The following is a 17,658-nucleotide window of genomic DNA, read 5'->3' as shown; positions in this document are numbered from 1 at the left end:
ACCATTTGAGAGAAAGGGATATAATTATCTGCTCTTGTTTGGATGGTATTAGCGACGATGAGCGTTCTAGTTAGACGCTGACTGTAAGAGGAATTTACGAGAGGTTCGTGGGTTCCTCCTAGAGACGATCAGAGGAGCGGACGTGCTTGTACAGTAGTCATGCTGGCGTTCGGTATTCTACCAGCCTGTGATAACCGAAATTTCATGGCATGCAGAAATTATTAATAGCAACAAACAGTACAGATTTCCTTTTCTTTACATCCATCTTGCCCATGTCGTAGGATCCCCGTAAGAACTGGACACCGCGTAGCTCGGCCAACATGTCGGACACGGTGTCCATGAATTCAAGCATCACGAGCGGCAGCCAAGGCCAAGCACCGGTCCACAGCCGGCTGCTCAGCCTCAGCCTCCGGGGAGAATGGGCAAGCATCGAGACCATGCTTCGATCTATGGAGAAGGGCGATCCAGAAATAAACGCCGCTGATGAGGTAAGACAACCAGGGCCAGGGCTCATCTCAATGGTAGAGAGTTGTATCTCACAGCGCGGTGAAACATGAATAATTAATTCTTCACCACTCTTGGAAAATGTTATGATGTAAACACTATTGAATTGCTGCAAAATATTTTACGAAGAGTACGAGAAATATGACATAGTGGTCCTGTATTGAGGATTTCCACCTGAAGAAGAAAGTTTTGCTTTTGTCATCTTTTAGGATTGCTGATTAGCCTCGGCAAATAATTATGATAGGGATGATAATGATAGTTAGATGATTTGGAATTATTATTATTATTGTTATTATTATCATCAATTATTACTATTATCATTGATTATTATTAGGCCTGTCATTAATGTTATCAAAATCATTGATATATGATCTGTGTCATCACTATAATGGTTCTTAATGTTGTTTTTAATTAATGCTCTGATTTATGAATGAATCTATGATTCATGTAATGATGATAATAATAATTGATGATAATAATGATAATAATAATTCCAAATCATATTTCATTATCATCCCATCATGATTATTTGCTGAGGCTATTAAATCAGCAATCCTAAAAGATGACAAAAGCAAAACTTTTGTAACTTTCATATTTAACCCCATATACACATTTTGTAATGCAGCCATTGTGTCATCATTGTACTGATTCTATGAGTCCTTATTAATATTTCAACTTTCTAACAGACAAGTAGGCTAGCTGCTACAGTATGTAGCTTCACTGATTCATATGTTTATCAATAAATAATGGTTATATATGCATGTCCATATGCATGTGGATATATACAGTGATAATGTACACATGTTGTATACTTGTATGCTAGAAAGAGAGAGAAAGAGAGGGGGGGGGGGGGGTGGGGGGAGAATACATGTGACAATGTGTGTATGTGTGTGTATTGTTTGCATACATTCAAAATGAGTGTTTTGTTAAATGTATACATAAATTGAATGAAGATTATTTAAAAACAAAAAAGTATGTGTGTGTGTGTGTGTGTGTGTGTGTGTGTGTTTCATTGCCAGATGAAAGTTTTGTAGTTGTTCAAAGTAGCTACATGGCATTCATTTTGAACATTTAAAAAGAGGTTCAAATTGATAAATAAAAGATGAATTGCAATATGGGATATTTGTAAAAGTTTCCTTTGAAGTCCCACCCTCCCCCCCCCCCCCCCCCCCCCCACACACATCACTCATGATTGTCACAAATGCATATTATGCTTTTTTTTCCGGCAAGCAAGCCAGACTATAAGATTCCTCCATAATATCTGAGCTGGTTGATGGTGCTTATCCATAAATTTGATACCACTTCACTGCTACATGTAAAGATAAAAGACCCAAATTTACATCTTACTTTTGACAATCATGAAAATATTCTTCCTTTTATTTTTTTTTTTGAGAGTGGTTTATGACATTCAATATGTTACTGACATTTAGACAATCTTAAGCTAACTGTAAAAGTGACAGAGTTGACATGCCAGATATCTTGTAAAGGTTTATGTACAAGTAGGAGTTTGAGGGGCTGGCTCATGAACTGAGATCTCTCTAAAATTGAATGTATGGAGATAAAATGGATGTACTCCACAACAACAAAACAAATTCCATGATTTCAACTTGCAGTCACTCTTTCTGCAGATATTTATTCCATTTGATATAAATATCATATTCAATGATTAGATTTGAATTAATTATTGATTTAAGATTCCTCATTCAAATGGAAGCCAAGACACATTTCGAATATCAATATCACTTCTTAATAAACCCCCAATTTACCTCAATGAAGGCTGATCTGATAGGTCTTTAAAATGCATCCCAATAGATGCGTTCTTATGGTGCCAATAGATTGCGATGGAATGAAAACTGTGATTTATTTACCCCCCACCTAGAGTAATGTTGCCCACAGTTCTCACCTTTGCCCAAGGAAGTCAACTTGACTTGACGAGAAGCAAGAAATTCCATAAAGATTTAGAAAAAAAATGAAAAATACAATGTAGCTGCAGCCTGTGTGAATATTATATGGGCGCTATCTGACAGTTGTATGTTTAATCTTGGTTTTGTCAGTTATGTATTTTACCTAGCGTCGTGTATTCTTAGCTATTGTTTTCATAAATGTTTATGAAATGAATGTTAAAAAAAACTTACATAATGCATTCATCAGGTTATTGATTAAACTTTGTGAACTCAAGGAATTGTGTGCTTAAAGGGGAAGGCTAGTAACTGATCAGTGGGAATCAGTGAAAATGCTGGGAGATGATTGTTCCAATCCTGATGGGATTCATTCAAGAGTTCATTGTATATCTATTGTTGTGTGAAAATGATTTGCTTCAGAATGGTCTCATATTCAAGTAATGTGCAGTTTAATGCTTCCAGGTTAGCGTCCCTGGTCAGTGACGGAGCATTAATCTGCACATTACTTGAATATGAGACCGTTCTGAAGCAAATCATTTTCACACAACAATAGATATACAATGAACTCTTGAATGAATCCCATAAGGATTGGAACAATCATCTCCCAGCATTTTCACTGATTCCCACTGATCAGTTACTAGCCATCCCCTTTAATATTACAATCTGTAACCATCCTCACACATCACCCCCCCCCCACATTCCTGCTCTCATCAATATAAACTGTATATTTTGCAGTGAGGATTATTACATTGTGTACATCATTTCTATAGACCTGTTTTTTTGGAAGGTTTACTTGATCATGCTCAAATTATGATAAATATGTGTAAAGCTTGTGAAGATATTGAAAAGATATTAAGGAAAAGTGTCTGTTCCAGTCAGGATCTTTATTTCTCGATTCTTAAATGCCAATGACAGGATCCCATTCATGCCCTTCTTACATCGGTATAACAGGTAGACTGAATGGAATTGACAATCATTTTAACTCTTTTCTTTGCCAGGGTGCTTTGCTGTCACCTACCATCCTTTTCATCTGATATTGACTTAACCTGTTAAGGACGAGTCCTGAGTATACTCAGGCAGGTGTCTACGGGAAATGCGTGTTGTAGCAAAAATCAAACTGTCCTCAACGGGTTAAATTCCTCCAAACTTGACCAGTCCACACAGGCATGGATGGCTCAGTCCAGTCATGTGTTTGAAGCCCACTGGTCAAACAGGTGGACAATGTTGGCACAATAGAGATTAAGGGATTAGGTAATCACTATTCATGGGCAGTAGGTTTCCAGACATTTGTGTTGATCGGGCATACAGCACACAACAAGGGAGGGTAAAATTACATCTGAATACAACAAGATCAATAAAAAGAGAATTCTTAACGACTGCAAGCCAAAGGATACAAAATAGAGCTCAGAAGATTCATTAGTGGCAATGTGGTTAAAGGGATAGTACAGTTTCAGTTGAGACGGAACTTCAGGTTTCCAATGTTTTTTGATGATGATTTGTTTTTTGTTTTTTTAGCTAATGAGAAACCTGTTATGGAATATGAAAGAGCATAATAATTCCTACAGGAATTCAAAGTTTATTTGAATTTGAAGAAAATTACTTTTAAAATCGCTGAGATACCCCAAACAAAACGATCTTGATAAAAGGTGGGACACATCTTTTATTAGGTTCACTTCATTTTGTAAACTTTGGTTTTGAATATCTCAGTCATTTCAAAACTGATTTTCATCAAATAAACTTTGGATTCCTCTAAAATTGTTTGCTCTTTAACATTTCATAAAGTGGTTTCTAAGTATTTCGCAAAGAGTTTAAAGCTAAATCCTCACTTCAACTAATACTATACGATGATCCCTTTAAGCTTTACATGTAGCATGGGGGAGGGAGAAATCTTTATATTTTGCATGAATACATGTGTTCTTTATCATGATTTATAAGGCACATGAATGACACACTCAAAGGGTTTGTACATTGTAGATGCTTTCTGATGCTCTCTGATGCTCTCTTGGCCTTAAAGGAAAATCCACCTTGAAATTAAGTTTGTGTATCTAATAGAAGCAGGAAAATTAGAGGAAAAGGAAAATGAAGTTTTGAAAAAAATTCTAATGAAAACTGAGAAAGTAATTTCTTTTTTTTTAAAGTTTGTGATAAATCAAACACAAAATGTCCATTCTGTGATGTCCCTTCTGAACTCATCTCCCTTCTATTTTGGTCTATACTATGAAGCCATTTTCATTATTATCTAATGAAGTTATTTCCAGTCAAACATGCACCCTTAACAACCCCTGAATGCATCATATACAAAGCTTGACACTAACTTTTTCTTTTGGTGGCCTGATGATGAAATTCAGTGGCCTGATTGGGCCGTCAAAATATATCTTTTCTTAAGAAGTTGTGGCCTGACGCTCATTTTCTGTTGGCTCTGGTATACTGTACTGGGCCAACACTAATGGCAGCCTTGATATACATTTTATACATTTTGTCATCAATAATGAGAGAGATTTTGTGGAAAATTGATATTTTTTTCAATGCACAGGGCAAATGGAAGGTGAGCTTGCATGCTCCATCATGGAGTTGCCAATTTGTGCTTGATAGATCACAACTTCAAAAAAAAAAAAAGAAGATAAATCAAAACTTTCTTAGTTTTGATCAGAGTAGAAGATACATTCCATTGGCTTTTAAGAATATTTCTCTTCTGGAAAAAAAAAAGACACTGTAATTTGATTTTGATCCTCAGCAGATTATCATCCTGAAATTTGACCATAATAATGCCAAAGTTGCTGTTATGTGTACTATTTGAGCAATGATCCCTGTAGGCTAGTAGTAGTAGCGATGAAAGCCAAAATTCTTTTTGCAATACCCAATGGGTCAAGGTTGGTAATTCCCACAGCCACAGGAGCATTTTTGGACTGACACAGCAGCAGTAAAATAAAGTTTATGATGCACTAGATACAACTGCGATATTAGGCAAGCAGACAATGTGGTAATCCTACTCTTTGGATACATCATCAGACGATACACTGTATACATTACATTCTACTCAGTTTACAGTACAGTAATCCCTTTTTTTCTATCACAAAGTACTGTAACTGAACCTGTAGTAAATGCTAATTAACCCTTTGAAAACTATTATACTCATAGGTATCAATGGAATATGTGTATAATTGCAAAATTAGCTCATTATCAGCAGGTTAATGATAATGCAAAAGAAGTTTGACCCTCAGATTTAAAGGGAAACGCCATCATCAAATCAGACTTCAAAAAGAAGAGTAAAACCCAACAGACAGAATGGTACACCTTTTATTTAATGTTTACTTTAAAAAAAAAAAGAAAGTTAAGGAATTTTTGAACTTCGTATGTTTTTTTTTTAATATTGGTTATGAATCAGATGCGTAATTAATCTTTAACCAATCTGCATTTTTCATTTCGTTTAGCAGTTACAATTGAAATGATTGAAATAGTGGGTCATTTCACTGTAGTAAGCCTTCGGAGCACTTGTCATAATGTCTCAAGTTTTTGTCATGCTTGCATTATTTCTTGTTATCACAGGTAAAAATGTGGGCAGAACAGAGCTCAAACAAGCTTCTGTGGTGGTAATGTACTTTTCATCTTGAAAAGTATGCATATTTTTTTTTTTTGATAGGTATGCCTCTAAGTTGGTCTATTCTCCTATCTCTATGTAAAATTTTTTAGCTGTATATTATTGTAGGTCAGGAAAGTTTTCACACAATTCTATGATTTGTGTGCAGATTTTGATAAGAGGTCTTAAAGTTAGAATTCTTTTTAAATGCTTTTCTGAACATGATGTTAATTCTGTTTGTTTTTGGTTTGTTCTCTTTGTTTTCCTAACACTTCTATCATCTTTAGAAGAGTTACACAGTGAAGAAGAAGGGCAAATGTAATAAAAGATTTCTCTGCAAAATTTGTAAAATTTGTTGTAATTCTATCTCACAAACAGTGCTTTGGCACGCTCTGCAGTGGTCTCAAATGGGAAATTTGTTTGTGATGCGGATTTGAACCGAACAAATTGATTTGTTTAGCATTGTCCCAGATGCTGGTGTCGGTACAGTGATGGAAAATGTTATCAGTCTGGACATGAAGTGTGAATGCAGCAGCTGCAGAGCCCGTCACTGCCGTTCTCTGAATAATTCAGTCTGACAAATACACATCAGAACTCTAGCGCCGAGTGGAGCACAGGTGATACTGAAAAAATGCAGGAAACTTCTCACCCTCCAGTCAGGGAACTATGTGCACTGTCAACAGGCCTATGCTGCATCCCACCCAGGATTTATTAATGGCAGTATATGCTATCATTAACATCAGAACATATTAGTAATAGGTACTACATTACATACACATGAAAAACATATTATGATATGAATGATATCAAGAGTGATACAAGCTTGTATCAATAGTGATAACTATAACAATAACATTTTTGTCAGTGTTAAAAAAGAGAGCTGGGTGTAAATACTGATAATTTTTGCACAAAGATTGTGTCATTAAAGACCGGATTTTAATTTTTGCTCAATATATTATGTATCGAAAGTCATTTTGCATAGCTGCCTCATATTCTTTACATTCTGTCAGGGGCAAAAGGTCATAGCACATAATGATTTACCGTAGACATAAATGAATGACTTTGTTATTCAATCAAAATTTAACATAAGGAATTTGATATTCGTTGAAGCTGCTGAGATGTACTATGAGCTGTGAGTTTAAATGAACAATCACTCTTGCTACATTTTGTAGTGCTCTGCTCCAGTAGATGAAATAAAGGCAGTTTTATAAATTATTTTACAAATTGATGGGAGGGTTGTAAATAAAAGGGGCTGTCTTTGAAATGGTTAATGAACTTTGCTCTCTTACAGGGTTGAAATAGCAGTTTTATGTAGACAGGGATGAGATTATAAATTCATACTCCGAGGTTTGTTTGCTGTTGCCAGGGACATGAACATTGTTGCCTCCACGTGGTTGCTAAACTGAGGATTTTTATCTCTTTTTGTTTAATACACCAGACTGTCAATGCAGTGTGTAGTTAGGATAGTAGCTGTGTTCAGGCTGTGTGATGGTGTGTATCCAAGCACTTCTCAGCTTTCAGAAAATCCAGTGCGGCGTGAGAGCCACCAATATCAACTCTGGGTCCTTGTTCATAAACAAAGAAGTAAGGCGGAAAATAAAGGGAAAATATTTGAGATCTATATTCATTACCTCTTTCCCTCCCTTTCTCTCTCCTCTTTCTGTTCTTCTCTCTTTCTGTATCTCGTTCTCTCAATCCCTTACATGAAGGAGTCTGGTAGTATATAGAGCAGCTGCAAGAGTGAGGAAAAAAAAAGACACACTACGCTATTAATGAGACCAATGATAATGTATACTGTATATTTCACGCTTGTAAGTCCATTCTCACAATCCAGATCATATAAATATGGGACAGTATAATTATAATCTCTATCAGTATGAAATGTGAGGAACTCCTATAAGAAGAAACAAGGTTTTTGTTTTGTTTTGTTTTGTTTTGTTGTTGTTGTTGTTGTTGTTGTTGTTGTTGTTGTTGTTTTTTTTTTTTTTGGGGGGGGGGGTTTGTCATGGTTTAGTTTTTGTCTGGGAGGTGAGACAGAACCCCCCCCCCCCTGGATTTTCCTAACGCTACATGCTATGATTAACATGAATGCAGTGAAGTAAACTGAGAAAAAATAAGTGTTGCTGAACCTTGAAGTCCTGTCGAATAAACAGATGACAATTGGATGATCATTATGAAGCTTTTGTTTCTTTGGAAGTAAATGCTTACCTTTGGATGGGAAAAGGTTTGTATAATGTTTGAGAATGTGTTACAGTGTAGGCCCTATGTGTTTTAGGAATTCTTTTCATAGTGACTCTTTTACATACAACATTTTGTACATTTATGATTTCAACAAATATCTTGTCGTAGAATGGTTTCGTTGTATTTCTTTATGAATAGTCTTAGTGGTAAGAGGTGAATGTTATTTTTCCATTAGATCCTGTTGATTTCAGTGATGTAGCAAGCTGCATAACACTGCGTGGTGTCCCAGCCATCTCAGCTATCGTCATTGTTATGCAAAGTTGGGTTTTGTGCTTGAAGTCATCGTACTTACCTCCTCTTTGTCCAAATTTATTGATTCTTGGAAGATTTGCAGCCACCTTAACTCCATCCATTCATTGTTTGTCTCCCAGTGACGTTATTATTGCTAGCAGGTTGCACTAATACGTCAGCTCACTCCACAGCTTGATTGATACAGATACATACACTGTATTCTGATTTGTCACCGAGAGGAGTAAAAAAAACCCAAAAAAAACCAGCAACCCAAAGCTTATCAGAAAACAATGATGAAATAAAGTAATCCAGCTGCAAAGTGAATCTGGTGGAATGTAGAGTGTATGAAGTTGATATTGATTGAAGGATTATTATAAATTCTTAATCAGATATGCCTATACATTTATAATCCAACCAGTGTACTGTAGCATGCTACTGTTCATTCATGCCGGCATGATGTATATAAGTGTTGCTTTTTGCAGTGTAGGCCTGGCTGCACAGTAGCTGCTACATGTAGGCCTACTCTTTTCTTCAAGATCAATAAAAGCAGGCAGAATAGAGTTAATGAAGCCTAGAGAAGTAACATGGATTGTGACACAATATAGATTCTATGAAGAAGACCTCCGAAAGATATGAAACAGAAATTCATGTTATTTATCAGAGAGGCATTTGTAAAGGCTATGTGGAAAAGAACAGATGATTTGAAGTATTAACCTGTTGAGGACGAGTCCCAAGTATACTCAGGCAGGTATCTATGGGAAATGCATAGCAAAATCAGTCTGTCCTCAACGGGTTAATTTGACAGCCAAAATACACATTGTAATGTAAGCTAACTGAAACTCTTTGTGGTGAATTGTAAATTTTGCGAATATCCTTGCAAGGTTTAAAGGACAAGTTCACCTTCATAGACATGTGGGTTGAGTGAATGCAGCAATATTAGTAGAGCACATCATTGAGAGTTTGAGGAAAATCGGACAATCCGTTCAAAAGTTATGAATTTTTGAAGTTTCTGCTCACTCAAGGCTGGATGAGAAGACTACTATAGCTTGTGATGTCACATGAGTACAACGATATAAAGAAAGAATAAAGAAAATTCAACATATTCTCACTTTTCTCACATAACAAAAGAACACTTGACTTCTCTCTTTCAGAAGGCAGGGGGAATAATTATTACCCTTAACATTATGTCAGTAACAAGTCAAAGTAATGTGCACTTAATTCAAAAAGTAAAGTTTTGTGAAATTCTCTTTTTATTTTCTTTATATGGTTGTACGCATATGACATCATACACTAAAGTAGTCTTCTCATCCAGCAGTGACTACGCAGATACTTTAAAAATTCATAAATTTTGAATGGATTGTCCGATTTTCCCCAAACTTTCACTGATGTGTTCTACTAATATTGCTGCATTCACTCAATCCACATGTATATGAAGGTGGACTTGTCCTTTAAAGAAACTAAATGATCACGATATATGGTGTTACTGGATTATAGGTCCTGTATTTTTATAAATGTTAGAAAGTTGCTTCTGGTGTGAACTCCAAACTCTCCTACAATGGAAAGCCCTTCTAAGTTGGCAAAGAGATCATTTGTAAGTGTGTTTAGAAACATATTTCATGCTAATTGAGTAGTTTTGGGAAAGTCTGATCAAGCAAACTTGATCCATGTTTCTCCCACTGAGTGCAAAGGATTTCTTTCACAAGTAAATGTGAAACCTCACAAGAGTTTCTGGGCTTTTTGAGTATTGGTATTAATCTGCATCCATTTGTTTAATTTCAGGAGACCGGTGTGTCGCCCCTGATGCTGTCTGTGAGGGATAATAAGCTGGTTGTAGCGGAGAGACTTCTGGAGCTTGGTGCTAACATCAATGAGAGAGCCAAGGTAAGCTTAACGCTGTGGTGCTTGGAGTGCTAATTGGCAGAGAAAACCACACAGCATGAAACCTGTGGGAAAAAGAAAATCATAAAACTTGTCAAAATAAAGGTTTTTACCAATAACAGTCATGGAACTAAATATTCAAATGAGAGATGGTTTACTGTATGTTATATGGTGAGTTGATGAGCTGCCGATTTGCAAAATTAATCTTGATTAAGAGAAGAGAGGTACACGTGTAGTTCTCCATGGCAACAAGTGGATACCACGGGAGGGCATCAGCTGTGTTTGTAGTAAACAGAAATGATGCGACATGAATCTCATTATAAAGTCTTCATACGTCAGGATGAGGACTTTACCTACAGAAGACTGGCCTTCTTACCAAGGAGAATCACTGCTCGGTTGCATCTGTGCCTGGTTGAAAATTTAATGAAGATCGCGAGGTCAATAAATCAGCAAATCTCGCCAATGAGTTGACTCCAGCCAGCAGGGTGTCGCCGTGGTAACCTAATTATCACCACCAGAGGGCTTTGTTGCGTAAACACTGTAATGGCTTGAATTTAGTGGAAGGCATATACCTTGGGTAAGGGAAGATTAATTATTAGTTTTCTTTGACCTATACTCGATAGAGGTGACCTGAGAAATAGATCTTGCATGGAAAATTGTTGGCCCTAAATGATTATGTTATCTATTTTCAATTTCCACTTAGGGGGGAAAAGTATCTCAATAAAAACAATAACAAAAGAACAAATATAAACAATAAAAAAGTAAACCAGTCCTGATAATTCTTCAAACAAGTTACTGAATACAGATACCTAGTTCGATGAGTTGATAAAATGATATCATTTAAAAGTAGACACTGCCTGACTCGTGATGGTGAATAGCATTTGAGTGAGTTACAAAGATAATGACTTCATATCCATGATACGGACTGACCTTGGTTATCCAGCCATTATTTCTCTAGATCTCTCTATTATCCAGACATGGACTAGCCCTTGATTGTCTTTGTGTTATCAGTATGAAATACTGTATAAGTGGTTTCTTTCGCGGTGGTTTTATTTTCGCGCTTTTTGCGCTTTGAGGTTGAACCGCGAATTTAACATCACGCAAAAATGTTTTGAACTCGTGGCTTGTTACAACGCCATGAGCGCCTGACTTGGCGGATACCGGCGCTATACAAGACTTCATCATCATCATTACCGACCACGAATTTAAACACATGCGAAAAAGTCGGCACCGATGGAAACTGTGAAAGTTTCTGTACGCGAAAGAAACCACTTTTACAGTTCTACACTGTAAGAAACATAGACCAAGAGTAACATGTAAACCACTCATATTCTATTGCACTTATAATTTGAAGTGTAAAACATGCATGCAAATACATGTAAATGATCATGAATAGTTAATTAACAATGCCTTGTGTGTATATTTCTAATGCAACTCACTTACTGTAAAATGAGGAATGTTCGTGTGCATTTTATTTTCACAAATTTTGCGCAAGCCAATATTCGCGAAATTAAAATGCACACAAAAGTTCTTGTCCACACTAAATGCATTGAATGTTAGAGGCAACTCACGAAAATTTCATTCCGCGGAAAAGGCCATCGGCTCCAATTCGTGAAAAGTTTGTGCCGTGAAAATATCACGTTTTACAGTATAAGTTAGGCTCTTGAGCATTAATCTCACACATCGGGCCATATCACTTTAATATTTGGATGGTCGCCAGTTTCAACAGAGCCAGGTAACTGAGGATGGTCTATTTTTTCCTCCTGCCTGCAATGTGGTATAGTAAATGATCCATTGCCGTAATGGATGGTTCAAGTGTTCTTTTCATGTACACTGTGTCATTTCTTGGTCATGGGTGTCCAATCAGATAACTCCCCCCCCCAAAAAAAAAAAAAAATGAAAAAAAAATGAAAAAAAAAACCCAACAACAACAACAACAAACAAGCAAACAACAACAGTAAATGTGAGGACCATTACCCACAACATGATGTAGAACATGAAAGGAAATCAAGGACAATGTTATGCACACTATCTTGCAGTATTTTCACAAAAGTTTTTATGATATATCTCTTCTATAAATATCTTTTCAATGCAATGATAAATCACGTTTCCTCACACAAGCTATTTTCAGTAGATGTTGCACTCTGGTATGTGCAGGGTCATAGAGGATTCTCACTCTCCCTGTCCATATCCTGTCAGTCCGATTTTCTGTCTTTATGCACTCAGTAGTTACAGTACGTTCACACAACGTTCCTAAACTTTAAAGGACAAGTCCACCTTCATATCCAAAGGATTGAGAGAATGCAGCAATATTAGTAGAACACATCAGTGAAAGTTTGAGGAAAATTGGACAATCCTTTCAAAAGTTCTGCACAGTCACTGCTGGAAGAAACGACTACTACAGTGTATGATGTCACATGCGTACAACGATATAAGGAAAATAAAAAGAGAATTTCACAAAACTTTTCTTTTTGAATAAGGTGCACAGTTCTTCGACTTGCTACTGACGTATATATGTCAAGGGCAATATTATTCCCCCTGCCTTCTGAAAGAGAGAAGTCGAGTGTTCGTTTGATATGGGAGAAAAATGGAAATATGTTGAATTTTCTTTATTCTTTCTTTGTATCGTTGTACTCATGTGACATCACAAGCTGCAGAGTAGTCTTCTCATCCAGTCGTGACTGAGCAGAAACTTCAAAAATTCATAACTTTTTAACGGATTGTCCGATTTTACTCAAACTCTCGCTGATGTGTTCTACTAATATTGCTGCATTCACTCAACCCACATGTCTATGAAGGTGAACTTGTCCTTTAAGATTAGCTCAAAGTTTCAATCTTCCTGTGCACAGGGATGGGTATGAAATGTGTGCATATTTGACTCAATGACACAGAAAGGGTTAATTGATGATTAGAACCACAAAACATCTTAGGGTTTATGCTCTTTGCACTCATAGTTCAGCATGGTATGGACATGATAAACAATAAACTTCTCTGAACCAGGGGCAAGTCCAGGAATGCAAACAATATTTCTGGTGCTGCTTCTGAATTTTATCTCATTTTTGTCTTTTTATTTCTTTTGTTTTAACAACAAATAAAGAGGGGGCGCACGCCCAGTGCACCCCCCTCTGGATCCGCCACTGCTGAACACTATTCCCCCTAACTTCCGGGTCAACCTCCAGTGCATGTTGTACAGTTCTGTATCATCACACATTATCAGATTTATTCTTAGCACTGGGTGAATGTACAAATATATTTCGTCCAGTTCCGTGGTTTGACTATCAAGTGGGACTTTCACTTGCAAAAGCATTCTTTAAGATTAGGTCTCCTGTTGACATACTACATTGTAGTGTAAAACTACAAGCTAATCATTGAAGTTTAAAACTACATACCAAGCATCAAAGTTTAAAACTTTGAAGATTTCAAAAGTTGTGTGAACGTAGCTTCTCTCTCTCTCTCTCTCTCTTTGCTGGACCCATTCTCTGCAAGGAGGCGATTAGCTCATAACACAAATATGAAAACTCCTCTCCAGAGATTTGTGGTGAGTTTTGATAAGAACCTTGTGGGGTCCTTTCCCGATGGGGTGGCGACTCACCCCCATCAAGACCACCTGGGCCTTTTGTCACTCTCCCTCCACTCCTGTAACCATGGCAACCTGCTAGACAGAAGATGGAGATCCAAGAAGATGAACCAAGATGCAGCTGAGAGAGAAGAGGAGAAGAGAATGGAGGGAGAAAGAAGAAAATACGATTTTTTATCAAATACAATTTTTAAGGGTTTTTGAGCTTTACCACTATTTTCTTTAATGGAAATATTCTACCAAAAACATGGTATTGGAACTCTCAGGAATGCAACCCCAGAGAGAGTGAAGAAAGATGAGAAGAAAATGAAAGAAGTGGAAGGAAAAGATATAAAAACCCCAAAGCTTTACAGAACAGACTAGTTTGAGCTATGTGACAGTGATTAATAATGAAAGTGTATACCATAAAGGACACCTAGAAGCGTTGATATTTTGCCTTTGTAAAGAGTTAATGGGATTTCAGGATGTTCATAATGAAATTGTTAATTGCCTAACAAATGTAAATATTCATACAAAACAAGGAAGAGGAGAATATATTCAATTATGTATTAACAAAGAATAAAGAAAGATAGCAAGAGCTTCAGTGAATGAAGAAGAAAATAAAAAAAGACCTGTTTACCCCAACGTGCTTTTTTTATGTTTACCCCAATGTGCTTTCATATCTCATAAAGATTTGAGTTTCTTTAATAAAAGAAAACTAATATGCTGGATAATAGAAAATAAGGTGAAGAATCTATTCCAAGAGAAAATCTTGAAATGTGATAATGGAGAAGAACAGAAATTATGACTTTCAAAAAACAAAAATTGACAAGAACATCCCAGCTTTGATTTTGCTTAAAGGAAACTTTCTTTTGAAGGATGAATCCTTTTGAGTATTAAAGTCTAAGTAAATAGGAAATCTAGCTGTGAAACAAGTTAAGACAGATGAAAAAGGAAGATTATTAAGGGGATAAAAATTAAGAAGAAAATGATTATCAATCACAGAGATTATTTCTTTTTTTATTGTATGGCAAAAATGACAAAGTAAAAACTGTCAGTATTCAGTCTCAGGCATTTCAAATGCTGTATTACATTCAAACTGTCTTGGGTTTCTATTTTTGTATCATCTGATGTTCAGATTTCTACTGGTGAACTGTTTTAAAGATATGTAGGTGGCTTTTAAGACAATGCAACCTCAACTTTTACGGGAATTTTCCTTATTTCAAAGTTCAGGCATTCTTTAGGCCTTTTCCTCTCGAAAGAACCTTCTAGTCATATTTCGGCAGTCCCCTGTGTTTATACTATGAACTGAAAAACAAAGGGCCTTGTTTTCCCTGCTGTACGAAAATACTGTGAGTGCTATATTTAGCCTCTCACCAGACAGGGCGGGCATCGATTGAGTTACAGCTTGATGGAGTATTACAGACCCACACAACGGGTCCTAGGAATGGACACTACACATCCACTTTTTCAAAGTTTTACACCATCCATCCGTACCATCCATGCATGAACTAGAAACTGAGTACTCAGCCCACTTCTGAATCAAACCTAATGCTTGGCTCTGTCAAAAGAACTGTCTTCTGCATGGACAATGTACGATGGATACTACTGTCTTTGTAGTTAGATTAATTTGACTACAAAATTAAAATTATTTTGGGCAGTACAGTCTGAACTATTAGTACGACAAACATTTCTGCATAACAATCATTCTATGTGTGTACACCGTAAATTAGTTAACTGTGCAAAGAGAATGCTTATGTTTCTCCAATGACAAAAATGATGTACAAATTGTACATAGTTTATGAAATGAAATAACAAATCATGGGGAGGACTTTTTAAGAGAAAGTTATGCCATTTGGTGTATGGCAAAGGTACCAATACTGTTTATACAGGAAAGCACCCTTTCGTATCAATTCTTGGACAATTGACACATTGGAGACTAGTTCTGAGTATATTGTGGCAGGTGTCCTGTATGGAAAACATCTGTAACAGTAAATTTAGCTTGTCCTGAATCATGGGTTGATTTTCATTTGCCCTGGGCTGGAGGGCTAGTGGGTATGTATCATTTTGCACTGTATCAATCATGCCTCAAGCAGAGATATGTGACCCGCTACAATAAAAGGATCCGAAAGTCGGGGAAGGACGATTTTCTGAAAATGGAATGACATTATTCCCTTACTCTTCCACTTTAATTTCATGGATAGCACAACTCATAAAAGTACTCGGTTGCGGAGATAAATTTTATTAGTGCATGTCAAGTGGTTGTGGAAATCAGAGTTTCGAGAAAAACGCCTTCAAAGTTTTCCTTCTGACGCTATCATGATCAACGGGAGGCGAGACAGTTTTCACCGCTTGACAATAGAAGGTATGCTCCTAGTGACCTCCGCGATGTTCATTCAAGCTTAGCGCCAGCGGTCTACGCACGACCAATCAGTAATCAGGGTGCCACGCACTGACCAATAAGATCACTCCCTCGTTGCTAAGGGTGGAGTCTAGCTGTGGCGCTAAATCCAAATATTCGGACACGTTTCTGTTACGTGGAAAATCATGGCCAAGAAAAATGCTGATTTCTTACCTTTCCTTTGATCATTTACCTTCGAAATTTCGGTAGATGATAGACAAAACATTGGACTCAAAATTATGCCAAAAACAGAAATCTGATTGTTTTGACCAATTTTGATGATGTGATTTCAAACTCGATTTTCTCGGCTCAGCCGTCAGCAACTTTAGGATCTTTCTATTGTAGCGGGTCACGTATGCACTATATTTTTATATTACTAAACATCTCTTGGCAGTACATGTATGTTCTTTAGGATTTGTGGTTGATGATGTAATATGAGAACTTCATGTGTTATTTTTCTCACAACATCATTTTTAGGCATGATTTCACCATTGAGAATACAGCAGGGTAAAATTCAAAAAGGGTTTGTCAACAAAACAAGTCATCAAGCATTCTGAAGTGAATGTCAGACTACACATTTACCACTCTGTAAAAAAATCCTGGCAAGTCATTTGGAAACATCTGAGATGTATTTGATTTGAATGATTGCAATATTATAAAGTGGTAAATATACGAGTATTTGTGTACCATTATTTCCTATTTATTAGTATAAGGCAAGTAGGGAAAAGAAAAAAATACCCCTTGTTCTTTTTACTCAAGAAATTATGTAGCAACAGGGTACTGTAAAACACGATATATTCGTGGCATGAAAATTTCACGAATTGGAGCGGACGACCTTTCTCACAGCATGAAATTTTCGCGAATTGCTTCTGGCATCCAATGCATATTGTGTAGGCAAGAACTTTTGCCTACATTTTAATTTTGCAAATGTTGGCGCTTGTGGAATTTGCGGAATTAAAATGCATGTGAACATTCCTCGTTTTACAGTATATAGAACCAGTGTTCTGTACTTTGATCGAAGAGGTATCAGCAGAGTGTAAAACCCAAGACAGAGGTCAAAAGTCAAACAGTGAGGGCGGTATGTTTTAATTTACATTTGTTCAGTGATTACAGGGAAGAGGAATTTTGACAAAGATTTGATCACCTGAGAGCGAAGCTGCATTCCCTTGTGATTGTTTTTCTCACAGAGCTTGCCACTTTCTTACACCCAAAGTTGTGCAAGCAGAGTTCTTTGTAGCCTGAAAAGAAGGAGAGAAAAAAGGAGTTTAGAATATCAGCTTTCACAGTGAAAATGAAGAGAGTGAAATTCCATCATGTTTGAGTGGATTAGTAATGTAATATTCCCTGCACTGCCATTGGAGTGTTTCAT

At 36.7% G+C, this 17,658-nt stretch overlaps 1 pseudogene; it reads left to right on the top strand.

Annotated features, from left to right (window-relative positions):
- The first annotated feature begins 319 nt into the window (after nt 1–319).
- Nucleotides 320–17,658, top strand: part of LOC139708967 (uncharacterized) — a 70,714-nt pseudogene continuing 53,375 nt past the window's right edge.

This window comes from Diadema antillarum, unplaced genomic scaffold, assembly GCF_040938485.1.
Source record: "Diadema antillarum isolate AM-2024a unplaced genomic scaffold, OU_Dant_1.0 seq00001392_RagTag, whole genome shotgun sequence".
In the NCBI taxonomy this organism is placed as follows: domain Eukaryota; kingdom Metazoa; phylum Echinodermata; class Echinoidea; order Diadematoida; family Diadematidae; genus Diadema; species Diadema antillarum.
This window is presented reverse-complemented; position numbering and strand designations above follow the sequence as displayed.